Source organism: Heloderma suspectum, chromosome 5, assembly GCF_057233095.1.
Source record: "Heloderma suspectum isolate Gila_16-S chromosome 5, 16-S_ref, whole genome shotgun sequence".
NCBI classification, from domain to species: domain Eukaryota; kingdom Metazoa; phylum Chordata; class Lepidosauria; order Squamata; family Helodermatidae; genus Heloderma; species Heloderma suspectum.
The window spans coordinates 57660196-57679288 of NC_139462.1; positions in this window are offsets into that span (position 1 = coordinate 57660196).

Sequence of the window (19093 nt, forward strand, 5' to 3'; positions counted from 1 at the left end):
TTCAATAATTATAGGTCGGTAAGTAATTTACCATTTGGGGGCAAGGTAATCTAGAAGGCAGTGTCCATTCGACTCCAAGCAGTCTTTGATGAAACTGATTACCTGGACCCATTTCAAGCCAGCTTCAGAGTGGGATACAGAGTTGAGACTGCCATGGTCACCTTGGTGGATGATCTTTGCCTGGGAATCAATAGGGAGAGTGCATCCTTGTTGATTCTTTAGGATCTCTCAGCAGCATTTGATACCAGGGACCATGGTATCCTTCTGGATCACTGAGGGAGTTGGGAGTTGGGGATGCTGCTCTGCAGTGGTTCTGCTCCTTTCTCTCAGGATGGCTCCTGATGGTGTCACTTGGGGATAGTTGTTCCTTGAAAAATGTGGAATCTCTCAGGGCTCCATTCTATCCCTGATGCTGTTTAATATCTACATGAAACTGCTGGAAGAGATCAGCAGGAGGTTTGGGACTGGATGTTATTAGTTTGCTGATGACACCCAAATTTATTTCTCCTTAACATATTTATCCAAGGAAGGTATGACTCCTCTGAATGACTGCCTGAAGTCAGTAATGAGAGGGATGAAGGAGAACAAGCTGAAGTTGAATTCAGGCAAGACAGAGGTGCTCATCGTGAAGAGTCCTAATTCAGGTATGTCAACAATTCTGGATGAGGTTGCACTCCCCCTGAAGGAACGAATTCATAGCTTGGGGCTGCTTATTGACCCAACCCTATTCCTAGGGATGGCAGAGAATTCCTCCTAGGGATGTCAGAGAATTTTGCCATGAATCTCGGGGAGACCGAATGCCAGCGCATTCGGCCCCCCGAAATTGGTGGCGAAACAGTCTGCCCCCCCCCCGCCTCCCCCCAGGACGGGACTTACCTCGAGTGAATCTCCCTGGCAGCGGCGGCTACAGCGGCGGGGTGGCGGCGGGGCGGAGGCAGGGTGGCGGCGGTGGCGGCTGCAGCGGCCAGTCTTCTGACCGGCTGCCGCCAGTGCCATTTCCAAGTTAAAAAAACAACAACAACGTGATAGGCTACGTAAAGATTTACATAGCCTATCACGGCTAGATTTTTTAAAAATACCGTGATAGGCTACGTAAATGTTTACTTAGCCTATCATGGCTGAGTTAAAAAAAAAACAAAAACGTGCATACGCAAATGGCGGCGCCCATGGGCGTCGCCATTTGCGTTCTTTATTTTAGCACATCTAGTCTACGTAAACATTTACATAGACTGCGGCGAAAATAAGGGGAACGCAAATAGCAGACCCAGCCGGCCAGGATTCGTGGCGGAAGGGATGCCTCCTTTCAGGGGGGAGGGACAGGATGCCTCCTCCCCTGGCCAGAATTTCGGGGGGAGGGACGGAGCACCTCCCCCCCACCGTGAATCAAATTTCATAAAAGGTAAGTGACTTTCGTACATCCCTAATTTCCTCCACAGATCTCAGTGAGGCTGAATGCCAGTTCATTCGGCCCCCTGAAATCTGTGGCGTAACGGCCTGCCACCCCCCCGGCCCCCCACGGATCCCTCTTGGGATGAGACTTACCTGGGGCGGATCTTCCGGGCGGTGGCGGCTGTGGCGGCGATGGCGGTGGCGGCGGCTGGTCTTCCGACCAGCTGCCACCGCCGTCATTTGCAGTCTTGTCCCTTTCTTTTTTTTTTTTTTTTACAAGACATGATAGGCTACATAAAGAATTACGTAGCCTGTCACGTCTGGCTTAAAAAAAAAAAACGCATATGCAAATGGCGGCGGCTACGACCACCACCACTTGCGTTCCTTATTTTTGGCCATCTTAGTCTACGTAAATATTTACGTAGACTAAGACGGCGAAAATAAGGGGAATGCAAATAGCGTAGCGGATGCTATTTGCGTTCTCCCTTATTTTCGCCATCTTAGTCTACGTAAATATTTACGTAGACTAAAACGGCCAAAAATAAGGAACGCAAATGGCGGCGGCCATAGCCGCCATTTGCATACGTGCATTTTTTGTTTGTTTTTTTAAGCCAGACGTGATAGGCTATGTAAGTCTTTACATAGCCTATCACGGCTGACTACAGGGACGCAAACGGCGGTGGCTACAGCCGCCACCATTTGTGTCCCTGCTAGCCAGTGGCTGGATGTTTGGCTGCTGGCGGAGCCAGCCGGCATTTCCGTGGAATCCCCGTGGTGCAGAGCCAGCCAGCTAGGTTTCCGGGGGGAGGGACGGAGCACCTCCCCTCCCCAGCGGAACCCGGCGGAGCCAGGTAAGGGGACTTTCGTACATCCCTACCTACTCCTGGTCCTGGCACCCCAGGTGGAGGCAATGGTGAGAAGTGCCTGTTATCAACTTTGACTGATATGCCAGCTACACCCATTCCTGGAACAGGTGGGCCTGGTAACAGTGCTGCACACACTGGTAACCTCTAGGCTTGTTTTCTTTCATTCACTGTACTTGGGGCCTGTATATTTAGTTCAGAAACTTCAACTGGTACAAAATATGGCAGCCAGGTTGGTCCCTGGGACATCCCATGGAGACCATATTACACCGGTTTTAAAATCTTTACACTGGCTGCCCATTTGTTTCCAAGCGAAATATAAAGTGCTTCTTCTTACCTTCAAAGCCTTACATGGTCTAGGTCCAAGGTACCTTAGGGAGCACCTTCTCTCCTACATCCCAGTCCGCCACCTAAGGTCCTCTGAGGGCTCTCTGCTGCAGCTGCCTAATGTGAGATTAGCTGCCGCATGCAAGAGGACCTTTTCCTTTGCTGCCTCTCAGTTGTGGAATGGCCTGCTGGTTGAAATGTACCTGCTGACCTCTTTGAAGGGTTTTAAGCAGGCATTAAAGACACTATTATTCCTCCATAGACTAAAGCTGAGCTGATTCAGTCTAGGGATGTATCTGTTCTGTCTGGGTTTCATGGATTTTCAGGTGCCTTTTGTTCCATTGTCAGCTCATTGGCGGAATCGATTTCCTTCCAGTTTCCTAAATTTGCACAAATTCACACTTGCAGAAATCCATGAATGCCCCCCAAAATGCACACATCCGCTCCCCAAATGGGCATTTTCGTGCTTTAGCCTATGGAGGACATGCACATTTTGGGCCGCTTTTTAATTTTATGTAATTTTCTACTACTAAATTGGTGTAAAATTCTGGGAAGTTAAAAAAAAAAAAAAAAACCTGGTCCGCAAGTCCACAGAATCCATGCAACTTGGAAAAAGCCAGTCTGCTGCAGAATCTGCAGGTTGGATACATAGAAATCCTAACATTTGAATCCATTGCAGATTTCTCTGACATCCTTAATTCAGTCTAATTAGGGAATTTGCACAAATTGAAGTGGGAATCAGGAACAAGATGAACATGAGCATGTGTTCAACAGTTTGTGAAAACTTTCAGTAGACACTTGCACTCACATGTTTTGTGAGCAAAAACGAAATTATCATACATCCCTACATCTGGCAGAACTTCATTTGCCTTCTACAGTCTCTTGAATACCTGTGGCTTTTCTCTTTCCTCACATGCCCTGCCTCTCATTAAGCTCCATTTAATGTATGCTGCAAAGATAATGTCCTTAGGAAAACCTGGGTTCCATAAGTGGTCACAGCTGTGGACAAAGGAAAACAAGTCCTGAATATGGAAGCAGGGCTAACCCTACCATTAGCCACAGTAAAGCAATTGACCCAGATGTCAGACATGAGGGGGGCAGCAGTGGCACCTGTGATTTGTTCCTCCTGACACCCCTCCCAATTCTCATGTGTTTTGGGGCAGAGCGGTATGTTCCACATGGCCTACCCTGAGCCCTTTATACTAGCCTGTTGCCTTGGGTGCAGTGGAGAGTACTATCCTGTTAACTACCAGTCCAGTTGCATTCTGTATGTAAAATGGAGGGGGTGCCATCTTTGCCTCAGACAGAAAATTGTTTTGGCCCAACCCTGTATGAAAGCTGATCTGAAATTCATAAGCTGCAAGTGGGAACACCAAGAAAGAAAAGACCTGCTTACGGAAAATGGAGCTTCATAAAAGACAGACTTTTATGTTCCTGAAACATTTGTTGTTGTTCAGTCGTTAAGTCATGTCCGACTCTTCGTGACCCCATGGACCATACCACATACCATCCAGTATATTTGTGATGACCTTCCAATGAAAAAGGCCAGAAATGTACTTTTGGTTTTTCTGATCAAGGAAGAATGAACACCTCAAAGTGGGTGATGCCACATTACATAGTGTGCAGTTCAACCACTCTTCTTCTTTTTTTACTTTAGAGTAAGGGAGATTTGGATCAGGATCAGCACACACCAGGAGGGGATAATTAAACCTTCCTCTCACACTCATTTACTTGCCAATATTTTGTCTCCCCACATGGAGATTAGAAAGTTTCCACTGGAATCAATGGAGGCTTCCCCCCCGCCTTTTAAAATTCCCACATGGGTGGGGACGGAATTTTGGAAAGCTAAGAGGTGGGGGGGACAGTTTAATCCTCCCCTCCCAGTGCACACTGGTTCTGATCCAAATTGGGGCCATACATGGTTACTCTAAAGTAAAAATAAAAAAGATATGGTTCAGCTATAGCTGTGAATGAGCATAATGTGTGGTATGACCTGCAGTTTGAAGTGTTGGGCTTAAGCATATGTTGGAATGCGGTATTAAAGTGGTTTTAAACAAACAAAAGAGCCCTGTAAACCCAACAGTGCTTATAATTGGAAATGCCCCAGAGAGGAAGCAAATTAGGAGCATATAAAGCTCACTTTTTGAAACCAGATTTGAGGCAAATTTTCTTGAGAATTTTCATCTATTCTGTTGAAGTATAAATAACATATAGACTATTTTGTGACATCCTTGGCATTTTACTAAGACATAGTCAACAAGCATCAGTGTTATATAGAAATAACTGTTGTTATTTTTGTTCTTCTTCTTCTCATCATTATAGGGACAGGGCATCTTCCCATCTGTACAGGCCTATTGCCCTTGTTATTCCACCTAAATAACTGGAATAAATATCACTTGAACACATTGCCCAAAATAAATGACACCCAAGTTGTTTTTCCTTTTCCCTTGCAGAAAGAACTTCTCAACGTTAGTATTGGCCAAAATTCAGATTGCCTTTTCAATGAACACACTGGGATATCCTTGGATGTCTTTTTTTTTCCCCTCCCCACCCAAACTCCCCAGCTGCAATTCCTCATGGTGTCTCAATGAACACTCCCAAGGTTATCCCAAGTTCTGAGAATAACTTGTCAGCTTGCGGAGGGTGCTACTCTTGGAAGGGGGTCCTGAATGGTTGAAGGGGTCCCCCCACTGCACATGCAGATTTCACTACACATAGCTTTGGCTTCCTAACAAGAGTTCTCTAGAGCAAAACCAGGAAAGAACAAAGGATACATAAGGAACTGGTATCATACCAAAGGTTCATTCCGCTACTTTGTCTCATGGCCCACCCAGTGCCTTTGGACAGCCCACAAACAGCATGATGACAACAGCCTTGCCCTGTTGTTTGTCCTAGGGTTCTCTTAGTTAACAAATATAAGCTTTCCTTGAGCATGGAGGCCCTATTTAACTTCATGGTTAATGCCCTTTACCTTTAACAATCTGTTCTCCATGAATTTATCTAAGCCTTTGTGAAAGGTTTCTGACTGCCCACCGTCACATCTTGTAGTAATTAATTCTATGTGTTGTGTCAATTACTTTCTTCTGTCTTGCATGGATACACAACTAATCACTTTCTAGAATTGCAACAGAGAAATTATTCTGTAGCCACTGTTACTGGTATTTTGGTTATAATGAGCTCTTTTCACATGACCTTTAGTTGCCAAAGCACATAGACTTAGGCCCACTTCAATATTTTTCATTAACTACAAAGAACGTACTGTGACTGCCCTGGAAGAAGAGAGAGGAAGGACACAAAGACATACGACCATGTACTTTTGGAGAAGGCAGGCCACAACTTCTTTTCACTTAATCCCAACACCGGGGAATGAGTAGTCTGGAACTCATGCATTATGCCAAAACAAAAAAATGGTGTAAAGGCATATGATGCAGTTCTACAGCTTTAGCTAATCAGATCTGGCCCTGTTAGCTCCCTGGATGGAGACCAGCTGAACATCTGAAACTACTTAATAGTGACCCTATTGGTACATCAAGTCCAGTACTGTCGCTCCAACTGGTAGTTGCTCTCCAAGGTCTTTCCCAACCCTGCTACCTGGCAACTGAACCTGCATGCAAAGAATATACTCTGCTTCTGAGAACCAAAGGAGACAATATGTGAAATGTGTGATTACATTTCACATAACTGTTGCTGTTGTTTTTAAATAAAAATAGCAGACCTGGAGCTCCCAATCAGGATTGGAACCACAACACTCTTCTCCTACCCCCTATCTAATGGTCCTGATGAAAGTTGCCCCCCACCTCTATCTGGCTGAGAAGCTTCCATTGGCCCTAATAGGAGCCAACTGGAGAACAACAACTTCAGGACACAATTTTCATTGAGACCAAAGCATGGAGAAAAGGATTGAGCTCCCCATTGCCTACATGCTGTGGTCCATATTCTGATGATTGCCACCCTCTCCACAGCTGCTGTTTTTGTTTTGTTTTCTCAAAAAAGGTATGTGAAATGAAATTTATTTTGTCCCTGAGCTATGGCTGAGCTACAGAACCATATACAAACCTGGTCGGAGCTTTTTCACAGAAGAGTGAGGAATAAATAGGTTAAAGACACACACACACAAACACACGCACACCAAGGGCACAATCCCATGGCCGCTAGTCAGTGGCTAGAGGGCCATAGGATTGGTCAGTTTCCAGGAACCAACCTCAGATCCCACGCTCCAAGGTCAGTTCCCCTAGAACTGCCTCTCTGCCCCTTCCCCACCATCTCAGAAGAGCAGCACAGAATGAAGCAATAGGGAGCTTTCCTATACATCATCCAGCCTCCCCACCCCATGCACCAACATCCTGTGGCTAAACAGCTGAAATCAGCTATCTAGCCATGAATGCAGAGCAGCTGGAGCATGGAGAAGATGATCCCCTCTGCGATCGTCCCACCCTGCATTGGATAGGCGGTTGCCTCCAAGTTCAGAGGCAGCTGCCTTTCCACATAGGATTGTGCCCCCTGACTGACTATTTATCTGGAAGGAGGTAGCATAAAATCATGTGGACCAAAACATCTTCCTTCAGTATACTGTCATCCTGAGATGTCTCAGGATTCACATTGCAGCTATTAACCATACCTTCATTATATTTTGGTAACTTCTGCCTTCAGATAAAGTCATATATTCAACCCAAAAACGGCATGTATCACAGGGCAAAATTGGACACCATGAGCCAAATTCCAATTAGGTGTGAATGGGTGCCAAATGCACAATGCGTGATTTCTGTATGCATTTCAAAAGCTACATATTAAAATGTTACTGTGCTGAATGTGTTTAATTACTATTAAGCATAGCAACACTCTTGGATTAGATTAGATGGATTAGAAAACATCCAGAAGAAAGGATAAATGAAACATTAGCGATTTCAACTGCCACTTTGTAGCAAATATCCTTACACAGATGAGGAAACAGCAAAATCAAACCCAGCTCTTCAGGTGAAGATGAGGTACCATGCTGGTTCATTTTGACAGAAAACAGCACTTTTCTATTTTTAGTGGCAAGTGTCTTTAAATGAATCATTAACATTGGAAAGCTGATGTGAACTGAGCTGAAAAGCATACTAAAATATGCCTAAGGCATGTTTTTAAATTAAACAGATTATTTTCTCATCCTCATTTTCTCTAGTGTCTGGCAGTTATGGATGAAGTGATAAAGGAATCATCACTAAATTCTTTAAAAAAAAACAAAAAAACCTGGCCACTAAAGGAATTACGTGACGCTCCTCTCCATAGCTGTGTATTCTATTTTTCGTTTCCTTTCCCATGCTTTGTCCTTGGTGCTGTTTCCCAGCAAAGGGAGATGATGCAGAGATAACAGACATGCTGAGGAATGAGCCACCCTAATAAAACCCTCCCTACAGTATTAGTCCTTTCTAATTTTTCATGGCGGTTGTATTACTGCATGCGAGTTCTCACCAACTATTGAGTTAGGCTCACAGTAATGACACCATTGATATTGGTCACAACCGTATGCAGAATTCAGCAATATCTAAAACTGAGGAGCTTCTATAGTTTCAGTGTTGGATTTTTCAGATAACTTGAATTCATAATAATGTGGCACATTTGTTTAAGCATCTGGTTCAATGCTTGGTTTTAGCTACAGGAAACCCATCAGCCATAGTTCTCCCAGCCCAATGAGGGCAAAATAGAGCACAGGGACACAAGAAATACCCATGATGATATTCAACATGCGCTCCCCTCCCCTTTTTTTTTTTAATATATGAGGACTCATTTTAAATGAATAAATGAAACATCTCTCTCTCTCTCTCTCTCTCTGGCTTTGACCCTCAATGGGTCCAGAAGGTCTGAACATATAAGACCAATTCTGGCCCACTTGCACTGGCTGCCTATATGCTCCGGAGCCCAATTCAAAATGTTGTTTTTGACCTATAAAGCCTTACACAGCTTGGGACCACAGTACCTGATTGAACGCCTCTCCCAGAATGAACTGACCCATACACTACGCTCTGCATCTAAGGGCCTCCTCCAAGGGAGGCTCAGAGGGTGTCAACAAGGGAGAGGGCATTCTCAGTGGTCCCCCCCCCTCTGATTTATGGAATAATCTCCCTGACAAGGCCTACCTGGCACCAACATTGTCATCTTTTCAGCACCAGGTTAAAACTGGTTTTATACTTTAGATAATGTATTTTAATGTGTGTTTTTGAAAAAAATTGTGAACCGCCCAGACAGCTTTGCCTATGGGGTGGTATAGAAATATAATAAATGAAATTAAATGAAAACATCTAATGCAAAGTAGTACTGGAAGTGTTACTGGAAGTGCTCAGTTTAAGTGCTTTTGATACAGGACTACACATTAGTCCAATCATCATTAGGGCTGTGCAATTGCAATGGAGAAATGATCCTATTTTTTCAGTTGTGCCTCCTGTTCCCTACATTTACTGGTTTAGCCCTTAAATCCTCCAGTTTGCACAGATTTTAAAGAACAGTCTCCATGAAGATCAAGTCAAGTGACCATCCAGCAGTAAGGATGGAAGTGCCCAACAGGGATAAGGAAAACACCATTGAAGGATAAGGAGAAAGGGAGGTGCCAGTCTTGGGGACAGAAATGCACCATAGACATGCGGTGCAGTCCTGCATAGACTTACAAGTGCAATGTGGCTTAGTCCCAAGCATGGGCCAAACTAGACTTGATGCTAAACCCATAAGTTGAAGCGATGTGATTTTTAAAAATGGGTAATAGCCAACACTTGATTTTTACTGGGACCACGGCATGTAGGGAGGGGTTAACCTTTTTTCTACAATCACAATCCAGATGAAAATTGCCCCCACCACAGCTGTTAGACATGGAAGGCCAGCTGTCAGGTGCCCTTAGGGAGCTGCTAACAGCTGCTGGGGTGGCTGGGGGATTTTAGTCAGGACCTTGGCAGGAAGGAAATGGTTAATCCTCTCTCCATACACCATGGTCCAGACAAAATCCCACCCACCTCCAAGGCTATTCAAATTAAAACATCAACTACATCACTTCAAATAATGTGTTTAGCATCATATCTAGTTGTTGAACCCTATGTGTGCATACAGTTGCAGCCTGATCTTATGCATGTTTTCTTGTCAATAAGTCCCACTGTGTTCCATCGGGCTTATTGTTACCCAAGTAAGTGTACATTAGGGATGTTGGAGAATTCCACCATGGACTCCAGTGAGGTTGGATTCTTTAGAATCCGGCCCCCCAGAGACCGTGGCGGAATGGAGCAATCCCCCACCACCACCCCATGGAATCCACCTGGGATAAAGCCTACCTGGTGGTGGCAGAAGCTCCGGCAGCGGCGGCTCCGGGTCATCTTCCGGCCACTGCCGGGCTGCGGCTGCAAATGGCGGCTGCTACGCCAGCTGCCATTTGCATCCCTGCCAAGCCATGATAGGCTATGTAAGTATCTACATAGCCTATCACAGCAAAAGGCAGGGATGCAAATGGCATAGTGGCCGCCATTTCCATCCCTGCCTTTTGCCGTGATAGGCTACGTAAACATATATGTAGCCTATCACAGCCTCCGCAGGGATGCAAATGGCGGCCGCTATGGCGGCCGCCATTTGCAGCCGGCACAGCCCAGCAGCAGACTGAAGTCTGGCTGCAAGCGGACCCGGCCAGCGGCTCCACAGAGTCACCGTGGAGCGGAGCCGGCCAGGGAGGATTCCGGGGGGAGGGAGGGAGCACCTCCCCCCCACTGTGGACACCCCAGATCGGAAAGTAAGTACATTTCATACACCCCTAGCGTACATAGGATGGATGAAAAAAGCTTTGGGATGTGTGTGAATATTACAGCTTCTAGTGAAGTAATTTCTCCATTCTCAAGGGAACGCTCATTGTGTCATATGTCTTTGTCTGCCATGTGCTCTGTGTGATATGTCTATTTTCTGTTTTCTCCAAAGCAAGCTAAGGCATGCATTGACCTGAGATAAAAAATAAATTGGTCCATGTTTAATTAAAAAAAAAAAGTCCCACCAAGTGTTTTGAAACAATACAGGAAGATGCAATTATAGCAGACACACAAAAGCATATCTCAGAGGGTGTCCACACCAGCTGCAGTATATCCCAGGCTATTTCCCTAGTTTACCCCAAGAACAGTTAGCACAGTCCACACCACAGTTGACACAGGACCGCTAGTTAGGAATCCACTTTCAGAGTTCATTGCTGAGAAGTGCGTAGCCCCTCATTTAATAGCCAGCTTGTCAGGAGCACTACCACTAAACCGTTCAGGTATGACCTAAATCATATCCCTGATGAATATACAGTGGAGGTGAGGAATAGATTTCAGGGATTAGACCTGATAGACAGAGTGCCTGAGGAACTATGGACGGAGGTCCGTAACATTGTTCAGGAGGCAGCAACGAAATCCATCCCAAAGAAAAAGAAATGCAAGAAAGCAAAGTGGCTGTCTGATGAGGCTTTACAAGTAGCTCACGAAAGAAGGGAAGCGAAAAGCAAGGGAGAAAGGGGAAGATATACCCAACTGAATGCAGAGTTCCAGAGAATAGCAAGGACAGACAAGAAGGCCTTCTTAAATGAACAATGCAAAGAAATCGAGGAAAACAACAGAATGGGAAAGACTAGAGATCTCTTCAAGAAAATTGGAGATCTCAAGGGAACGTTTTGTGCAAAGACGGGCATGATAAAGGACAAAGAAGGCAGGGACCTAACAGAAGCAGATGAGATTAAGAAGAGGTGGAAAGAATACACAGAAGAACTATACAGGAAAGATCTGAATGTCCCTGATAGCCATGATAGTGCGCTCACTGAACTTGAGCCGGACATCCTACAGAGTGAAGTCAAGTGGGCCTTAGGAAGCATTAGTAACAACAAAGCTAGCGGAGATGACAGTATTCCAGCCGAGCTATTTAAAATCCTAAAAGATGATGCTGTTAAAGTGCTGCATTCAATATGCCAACAAATCTGGAACACTCAACAGTGGCCGCAAGACTGGAAAAGGTCAGTTTACATTCCAATTCCAAAGAAGGGCAACGCCAAAGAGTGTTCAAACTACCGCACAATTGCGCTCATTTCACATGCCAGCAAGGTGATGCTCAAAATCCTACAAGCTAGGCTTCAGCAGTATGCGAACCGAGAACTACTGGAAGTACAAGCTGGGTTTAGAAGAGGCAGAGGAACTAGAGATCAAATCGCCAACATTCGCTGGATCATGGAGAAAGCAAGAGAATTCCAGAAAAATGTCTATTTCTGCTTCATTGACTATGCTAAAGCCTTTGATTGTGTGGATCACAACAAACTGTGGCAAATTCTTAAAGTGATGGGAGTACCAGACCACCTTACCTGTCTCCTGAGAAACCTGTATGAGGGTCAAGAAGCAACAGTAAGAACCAGACATGGAACAACCGATTGGTTCAAAATTGGGAAAGGAGTACGACAAGGCTGCATATTGTCACCCTGCTTATTTAACTTATATGCAGAGTACATCATGAGAAATGCCGGGTTGGATGAATCACAGGTCGGAATTAAGATTGCTGGGAGAATTATCAACAACCTCCGATATGCAGATGATACCACCCTAATGGCAGAAAGCGAAGAGGATCTCAAGAGCCTCTTGTTGAGGGTGAAAGAGGAGAGTGCAAAAGCTGGTTTGAAACTCAACATTAAAAAAACTAAGATCATGGCATCTGGCCCCATCACTTCCTGGCATATAGAAGGGGAAGAAATGGAAGCAGTGACAGATTTTACTTTCTTGGGTTCCAGGATCACCGCAGACGGTGACTGTAGCCATGAAATTAAAAGACGCTTGCTCCTTGGGAGGAAAGCTATGGCAAACCTAGACAGCATAGTAAGAAGCAGAGACATCACCTTGCCGACAAAGGTCCGTCTAATCAAAGCTATGGTTTTCCCAGTAGTAATGTATGGCTGTGAGAGCTGGACTATAAGGAAGGCTGAGCGCCGAAGAATTGATGCTTTCGAACTGTGGTGCTGGAGAAGACTCTTACGAGTCCCCTGGACTGCAAGGAGGTCCAATCAGTCCATCCTAAAGGAAATCAACCCTGAGTGCTCATTGGAAGGACAGATACTGAAGCTGAAGCTGAAATATTTTGGCCACCTAATGCGAAGAGAAAACTCTCTGGAAAAGACCCTGATGCTGGGAAAGACTGAAGGCAAAAGGAGAAGGGGACGGCAGAGCATGAGATGGCTAGATAGCATCACAGATGCAATGAATATGAACTTGAGCACGCTCCGGGAGAGAGCGCAGGACAGGAAGGCCTGGCGTACTATGGTCCATGGGGTCACGAAGAGTCGGACACGACTGAACGACTGAACAACAACAACAGGAGCACTACCTCCAGCAAGCTCACTGCTCAAACCAATGGGGCAGAGTGCTTTACTCATAAGTAGATATGATCAGTAGGTATATCCCCAAAGTGTTCACTCTTGTCTCTTCTTGGCACAAAGAAGTGTGAGGCACCAATAATAATCCCTGTAGACAAAGCAAACAAACTAAAGAGCTCAGTCTATGGACCTGCTAAATGTATACAATGCGATATTCTCATAGCTATCTTCCTCATGTATTATAATACCTATTCTAATGTATTATAGGACATATTTCATTTAGAAGTCTCATGACATCACTCCTTGACCAGTCCATGATATGAACATTCTCATCCTTGAAGGACAAGAACCTACTTTAAAGAAATCCCATCCCCTGTTGTCATGCTCGTCTGGAAGTATTCATAACATTGCTGATTTTTACCTTCTGTATATAGTGCCTGCTTTCCTGTCTCTCATAGTAACAACTGTAAAGAAAGATGATGCATCCATCTCGAAAGATAAGTGTCATTCAATTCTTGCAGATGCAGGCTGCAGGGCTGCCGTCAAGGGTAGGCATGCTTGGGCTGCTGCTGCAGGCCCAAACACCAGCAGGGGCCCACTGAAAGACCCCTGGAGTTGCTCTTCTTTAATACTTGTTGTTGTTCAGTCGTTCAGTCGTGTCCGACTCTTCGTGACCCCATGGACCATAGCACGCCAGGCCTTCCTGTCCTCCGCTCTCTCCCAGAGTGTGCTCAACCTGCTTATTCACCTACCTTTCCCTCTGGACCAGACAACAGTGGTGATGAGGAGGAGGAGCAACAGAGATCCACAGCCTACTTGTTCACTGGATCTCTGCCTGTCAAGCAAGCAAGTAGTAGCAATAATGAGAAAGAGGATAAGGAGCAATAGCAGCTGGTGACAATTGTGGGGAGAGTGAGACTTACTGAAGGAGGGGAGCCATTGAGAGCATCTTGCCCAAGGGCCCTCAGAAAACTGGAAGTGGCAGGCTGCAATCCCCCATGTACCCTTACTGGGAGTAAGCTTCACTGAACACAGTGGGACTCCCTTGAGCAAACATGTCTAGTGTCTCAACAGTAGTTGTTGAGGTTTTTATTTGGTTTCTGATATTTTAAATATGCCAGTGGAGAAGGATCAGAAAGGAGGATCAGAAAGAAATGGCAGAGATATTAAGGACTCTCTAATATTCCTCAGACATTTAGCCTAGTATTGGGCCTAGTATCCTCTTCTGTTCTGTCAATCTCTGCCAGTCCATTTAAAATTGACTCTCAAAAGATTAGAAGCAGGGAGTCTTAAAGTAGGTTTCAGTTGTCAGCACACAGGTTACTGTCAAGAAAGTTAAAAGAAGAGAGATAAATTCATGGCCAATAATAATTTTTAAAACTGCCAGGAGTGCCTGGGCCATTTATGGTTAATCTTTCCATTTGACAGTTGCATTAGACAGGAAAGATGAATCATCTTTCTCCTTTCATTCTAATGGACAGTCTTCACCTGTCTGAATGCATTAACTGACCAGGCTGTGCCTCCTGTACAACTGTAAGAAGTGAATAAAAATGTTTCGGAAGTATTTTCTTTCTTTCTTTCTTTCTTATTTGTATAAATGTGAGCCCTAGCCAAAAACATTATTCGCAAAACCATTCTATACGTATCCTTGAAACTAATTTTCATGCTTATATAATCAATATTTAACCTCGTTTAAGTCTTTTAAACTCTGGTCAGGTCACTTTGCTCATTTCCATTTGTTTCCACCTGTTTCCAAGATATCAAATTAGGGACACATTATTAGTTGGCCCATGGGTTCTGCGGTTACAGTTGTTTTGTAAATAGCAATACCCATCAGAATTAAGTATAATCTACTTGGGCCTCCATATTCCTCCCATTTGTTCTCAAGGCCCTTAAGTGCTGACAGCTGATTTATATAAGTATGTTTATTATGCCACCCGTCATAATCCCATGGCTGTTTACAAAATGAATAATACAATTCAAATACAAATACAAAAAAAGAAAATGCTAAAACCCACAACATTATAAAACAGTCAAAAGGGATGAAACTGCATCTAAAGATTTTGGAAAACTAAAAAGGACAATGTCTGGCACTAAAAGGACAATAAAGTAAACACCAGGCTGGGGACGACATTCCACAGCTTGGGTGCCACCACTGGAAAAGCCCTCAGGGTTTTTCAGGGGTACATGCAGAATGCTCTGAAGTGCTCCTCAGTAGTAACAGACAACTGCTACTCTTATTGCCCATTTGGTTTGTACTGCTCCCTGACTGTGAGTTACAGACAACCACCTATCCTCCACCAGTGGTGTAGTGGTAAATTTTGAAGTGCAGGTGCTCATCATGACAGCCCTCATTGCCATGCCCCCAAGAGAATGAAAAAAATAAAGGCAGGTATGTAGCATTTTTCATTTCCATCAGGAGCAGGTCTTTTGTAAAGCGAATGTGGCTTAATTGCCCATTCAAGATCAAGCCAGCCCCAACATACTATGCATTACAACAGGGATAACTCACAATTGTGCATTGATGTTAGGGAAATCTATCCCCATCTCCCAGCTACTGTGGGGACAGCAACTAAGCTCAGAGGGAACAGGGAAGTCTGAGGGGGTGACAGATGATATAGTTGTCCCTGCTAATCACAACGTCCTGGTGCTTCGATCCTGTGAGCCCTGGCTCCACAGCAACACTGACCTTTGCCAAACATGTGTGACTCATCTCAGGAGGCCCTTGCCTACAGCTTCTCTGAATCTGCTTTCCCACATCTTGGCTGGTGAGACCAGACAGGCTTGTCACATTTTCCCCTTTAATTCCTTGCTTGTTAGGCTAATATTTCTCTACATGAACTATAATTCTGCCATAAACTGCTTGAACTGTCATGCAGAGCTTCAGCAGTGCTTCTGGGGGAAAATCATATCCCTTTTCACCAATGATGATGTTCTTTCAACTTCATCACCAGTTACATGTATGCTGCTGACCATCTGTATTATCAGTGGGCAATCCAATTGTGCAATGGATAATGCTTTTTGATGTGTGGCTCTTTGCTTTGATATATCTCTAGTAAGAAGCAGAACTGCTCTTTTGGATTATACTAGTAAAACCCCATGTAGCCCAACCCTCTGTTCTCTGGATTCACTTTCCTTCCTGTAAACCTACAACCCAAGTGAAAATGTTGTTAGGCAGTAATATAATCAGAAATGTCACAAGAGCACTGAGGTAGGTTTCAGGTGTTCCTAATGCTAAATGGTATACAGCATTTGCAATACCACTTCCAAGAGAACTATATTATTCTGTGACAAACACTAAATATTTTTGACAATATATTTGCAAAGACGCAATGAGCATTTGCTATTCTAAGTATACAGCTGACAAGCCAGCTGTATACTTCACTTGTAAGTGTGACAATCCAATGCAATATATGAATATGTAAGTGTCTTACTGGAAGCAAAAATGTGATATGAACCCACACTGGAGGAAAATGCAAATGTAAGCTTATTTCTATTTTAACGCAATAAATGAATGAGAATGTTTACATTATGTTTCAATTGCAATCAAGAAAGAGGCCAAACTCTTTCCAACATAAAGCAGAAGAGGTTTCCAAATGAGAATGGACTTATAACTCAACATATATCAAAAGAGTTCTGTATATTAGGCTGTTGTTATCCCTGTGTTACAGATGGTGGTATTAAGAGTGACAAAGTAATAGCCTGACTATTATTTATTTATTTATTTATTTATTTCTATACCGCCCAATAGCCAAAGCTCTCTGGGCGGTTCACAAAAATTAAAACCAAACAGCACACAATAAAACAATTTAAAATATATAGAACATTAAAACTACAATATAACAATACAACCACAATAAAACCTAGCAGCAGTGCAGGAGTTTAAAATACAGATTTAAAATAGCAAAGCTAAAAATTTAGAAAGCTAAAATGCTAAAATGCCTGGGAAAATAAAAAAGTCTTCACCTGGAGCCGAAAGGAATACAATGTAGGTGCCAGGCGAACCTCACTAGGGAGCTAATTCCAGAGCCAGGGTGCCACAGCAGAAAAAGCCCTCCTCCCAGTAGCCACCCGCGCCTCACTTCCTTTGGCAGGGGCTCACGGAGAAGGGCCGCTGACGATGATCTTAAGGTCTGGTCTTAACCTAGAAAGCTTGTGTGTTTGGGGAGGGGAGCAGAATTCCCAACTCAAACATAAGATGGTTAATAAACAGTCATAAATCAAACAACATGTACAGTGAGTCAATGAGCATGTTGCACAAGTCATTTCAAGCTATTTGTCCTCTAAGCATCTCTGCACTGCACAATTACTACTGTCTGTTGAATTGCTCAGCTAATTGTCTGAATGGCTTTTAAAAAGTAAACGCTAATTGCTACTTGCATTAATGGTGTCTTGTCTAGGTTAGCCCTAAGGCCAATAGTTGTAATACTGTGAACTGGCACCTACTGTAAATAAATACATACATACATACATACATACATAAATGTGGGAGCAGAGAAGCATAGAACATGCCTGAATAAGAGTGCCTGTGTACATTGAATACAACAGCAGTTGCTGTTGGTTTTGAATGGGCTGCCAGAAAGGAGAAGAGTAGGAAATTGTCTTGGAAATTGGAAAGGAAGACTGACTGAAAACTGCACTTACTGTGAATGAGTCCCACACACTGCAGTGGATTTGAAAATTAAGGGTGCCATTTTTGGACTACCTCCCCACCCCACCCCCAAACCATTCAAAATTTATCATCAGTCTTCCACAAAACAATTGATGTTTGTGCTGTCCCCCCCACCACCAAGTTTCACATGTTCATTGAACATGAGGTCCAGATCCCAACCTCAACTTATTAACAGAAGGTATGAATAATAGAAGCAATGTGCAAACAGACTGTACATGCAGAGGCTCTTGGCATCATCTGAACCCGCCAGAAAGGTTGGAACCCTGAGTGCCCATGCAGAAGTTATAAGAGGGCACAATCCTGCTTTCCCTCCATTCATTGTGTACATGCAATTATCATGAGAAATTATCACACAGAAATGGTAGAAATCCTATATAGACTTATAAGTCCCATTAGGCTTCACTCTCTGTCAATCTTTTTAAAAAATGAGTGTTCTGATCTTGTATCTGTGTCAATGATACCCGCAACCAGCCATACAACTACCTGGTGGAAATTTTTAAGCATTATACCATTTGCAAGTAAATAATAATAATGCCTTTACTTAGACCTTCCTTTTTCCACTAAATCATCAGAGTGAATAATACTCCACAATGTAAAGTATAAAAACATGCAGTAATGGTATATGGGGTCTATCTGGCCCTACAGTTTTTTATACTTAAAAATACTGTATTGTATACCATTAACACATAATTATATAATTATAGCAGTTGCACAGGTATAACAGTGCAAAAATCTTGAGTTATGAGTTACCGAGAATAACAACAATAACAAATTTTATGGACCTTTGCAGCCATAGCACACACTACCTCAGCAGTCTATGCACAATCATCACATTTCACAACTGCATGAGAAGGACAGACAAAACAGTTGCATGAAACACATAATTGCTGCAATTTTCTGTCATTGTGTTGACAGCAGATATGAAACCTACCCCTTCTATTGTGTCAGCTGAGGCAGACTCTGCAAGTTCTGAGGCTGCCCAGCTTGATGTTCCAGGCAAGATGGCTCTATCCCTAGATGCAATCCAGCATTTGGTCAACTCTAGGCCCAAGTTTACTAGGAAGAGATATCTTTTGGGGTGTTCATGCCATTGTGGGTTGTTCAGCTTCACAACAACACATGATTGACCACTGTTTGTCTTTATATTTCTTATAAGCAGCTCAGAGAAATTTCTGTTGTGGCAGCATACAAGACTTGTTAACAAACAAACAAACAAACAAACTCCAAGAATATGGTGTGATGTAAAGATCACAGTTATACCAAAAATAGGACAAAGTAGGGATGTACAAAATACTCACCTGGCTCCACGCCGGGGCATCCATGGGGGGGGGGGCGCTCCATCCCTCCCCCTGGAAACCTCCCTGGCTGGCTCCGCTCCACGGCAGCTCCGCGGAGCCACCAACCGGGGCCGGCCACAGCCAGAGTTCTGGCCATGGACGAGCTGCTGGCCATGGATGAGCCATTCTGCCACGGATTCCAGGGGGGCAGATTCTAAAGAATCTAGCCTCACTGGAATCC